The 2,500-nt window shown below is 57.4% G+C and overlaps 3 non-coding genes across 3 annotated transcripts in view; all 3 read left to right on the top strand.

Annotated features, from left to right (window-relative positions):
• The window catches only part of LOC145235395 (small subunit ribosomal RNA), a 1,824-nt gene extending 245 nt beyond the window's left edge, over nt 1–1,579 (top strand). The window contains exon 1 of the ribosomal RNA XR_013861893.1: nt 1–1,579. This exon is cut by the window's left edge and continues 245 nt beyond it. This is a non-coding gene — a ribosomal RNA (small subunit ribosomal RNA).
• Nucleotides 1,580–1,880: 301 nt separating this feature from the next.
• On the top strand, nt 1,881–2,034 carry LOC145234984 (5.8S ribosomal RNA). The gene has a single exon (XR_013861498.1). It is a non-coding gene; the product is annotated as a 5.8S ribosomal RNA (ribosomal RNA).
• A 319-nt stretch (nt 2,035–2,353) lies between these two features.
• Nucleotides 2,354–2,500, top strand: part of LOC145234875 (large subunit ribosomal RNA) — a 3,686-nt gene continuing 3,539 nt past the window's right edge. Inside the window, exon 1 of the ribosomal RNA XR_013861420.1 lies at nt 2,354–2,500. This exon is cut by the window's right edge and continues 3,539 nt beyond it. This is a non-coding gene — a ribosomal RNA (large subunit ribosomal RNA).

A 2,500-nucleotide genomic window follows, 5' to 3' on the forward strand; every position in this document is an offset into this window, starting at 1 on the left:
CGACACGTCTTGGCGACTCTGGGTAACTCAGCGGATCGCACGGTCTCGCACCGGCGACGGATCATTCAAGTGTCTGCCCTATCAACTTTCGTCGGTAGGGTATCGGCCTACCGAGGTTCTTACGGGTGACGGGGAATCAGGGTTCGATTCCGGAGAGGGAGCCTGAGAAACGGCTACCACATCCAAGGAAGGCAGCAGGCGCGCAAATTACCCATTCCCGACGCGGGGAGGTAGTGACGAAAAATAACAATACAGGACTCTAAACGAGGCCCTGTAATTGGAATGAGCACACTTTAAAACCTTTAACGAGTATCCATTGGAGGGCAAGTCTGGTGCCAGCAGCCGCGGTAATTCCAGCTCCAAAAGTGTATATTTAAGTTGTTGCGGTTAAAAAGCTCGTAGTTGGATCTTGGGCGCAGGCGGCCGGTCCGTCGCAAGGCGTGCACTGGCCGCACCTGGCCCTCACCCCCGGCGCTCCGCCGGTGCCCTTGACTGAGTGTCGGCGGCGGCCGGGACGTTTACTTTGAAAAAATTAGAGTGTTCAAAGCAGGCGGCTCGCCTGAATAATGGTGCATGGAATAATGGAATAGGACCTCGGTTCTATTTTGTTGGTTTTCGGAGCGCGAGGTAATGATTAAGAGGGACGGACGGGGGCATTCGTACTGTGCCGCTAGAGGTGAAATTCTTGGATCGGCGCAAGACGAGCGACTGCGAAAGCATTTGCCAAGAATGTTTTCTTTAATCAAGAGCGAAAGTCAGAGGTTCGAAGACGATCAGATACCGTCCTAGTTCTGACTATAAACGATGCCAACCAGCGATCGGGGGGCGTTAGTTTGACGACCTCCCCGGCAGCTTGCGGGAAACCAAAGTCTTTGGGTTCCGGGGGAAGTATGGTTGCAAAGCTGAAACTTAAAGGAATTGACGGAAGGGCACCACCAGGCGTGGAGCCTGCGGCTTAATTTGACTCAACACGGGGAATCTCACCCGGCCCGGACACAGTGAGGATTGACAGATTGAGAGCTCTTTCTTGATTCTGTGGGTGGTGGTGCATGGCCGTTCTTAGTTGGTGGAGCGATTTGTCTGGTTAATTCCGATAACGAACGAGACTCTGGCTTGCTAACTAGTTACGCGACCCGATCGGTCGGCGTTTAACTTCTTAGAGGGACTAGTGGCGTTTAGCCACACGAGATTGAGCAATAACAGGTCTGTGATGCCCTTAGATGTTCGGGGCCGCACGCGCGCTACACTGACCGGATCAGCGTGTGCTCGCCTTGGCCGAAAGGTCCGGGTAACCCGCTGAACCCCGGTCGTGCTAGGGATAGGGAATTGCAATTGTTTCCCTTGAACGAGGAATGCCCAGTAAGCGCGAGTCATCAGCTCGCGTTGATTACGTCCCTGCCCTTTGTACACACCGCCCGTCGCTACTACCGATTGAATGGTTTAGTGAGGTCCTCCGATTGGACCTGGCGCGGTCGGCAACGGCCGGGCCGGTGTCCGAGAAGACGATCTAACTTGATCATTTAGAGGAAGTAAAAGTCGTAACAAGGTTTCCGTAGGTGAACCTGCGGAAGGATCATTAACGGTCGACGTTGGGCGTCAGCGCACAACGGTCGAGGCGAGGCTCGAGAAACGGCTGCGACCGCACGTGCGTCACTCCAATGTGCGCGCGTGCGCGACCGCCCGAACGGCGAAGGTGCCCCGGCTGCTGCCGGGATCCCAACGCCACCGGTCACCTGGTAAATTGCGCGCCGAGTGCCAGCTCCGCGAAGCCGGCTTCATGCGTCGGCGAACCGACTAGGTCGGGTCGACCGCTCGGCGCCAGTAATTTTCGAATGCTACCACATTGTGCGCGGCGCAGTGCAGAACAAATGTCAATCGAGGGCTCTTGGCGGTGGATCACTCGGCTCGCGAGTCGATGAAGGACGCAGCTAGCTGCGTGAATTAATGTGAATTGCAGGACACATTGAGCATCGACGTTCTGAACGCAAATTGCGGCGTCGGGTCAATCCCGGAGCCGCGCCCGCCTCAGGGTCGCGTTTCAAACGCTCCCGCGCGGTTTGTCTCCCCTAAAAAGGAGAAGCCGCGTCGGGCTGGTGCGGTGTCGGCTGGCGGTCCGTACGGGCGCGCTGGTCGTCCCGCTTATGACAGCACGAACTGCCTTCTGCGTGCAATTTGGGTTGCGACGCGGCACGGCGACGCAGGCGAGCGAGTCTCGCGAGTCGGCCTCGAAGAGGACTGCGGCTCGCGAGCTCGCCCTGCCAGTCAAGCGCCCGCCGTCTAATGCCCGTCGCAGAACGCCCGCCGCCGCGGTAGGCTGGTCGTCGACGAACGCCTGGAGCTGGGCTCCAATTTTCGGCCTGAGGTCGGACGAGGTTACCCGCTGAATTTAAGCATATTACTAAGCGGAGGAAAAGAAACTAACGAGGATTCCCTCAGTAACGGCGAGTGAAGCGGGATGTGCCCATCGCCGAATCCGCGTGCTCTCGAGGCGCTCGGAATT

This window comes from Phallusia mammillata, chromosome 6 (genome assembly GCF_965637545.1).
Source record: "Phallusia mammillata chromosome 6, kaPhaMamm4.hap1.1, whole genome shotgun sequence".
In the NCBI taxonomy this organism is placed as follows: domain Eukaryota; kingdom Metazoa; phylum Chordata; class Ascidiacea; order Phlebobranchia; family Ascidiidae; genus Phallusia; species Phallusia mammillata.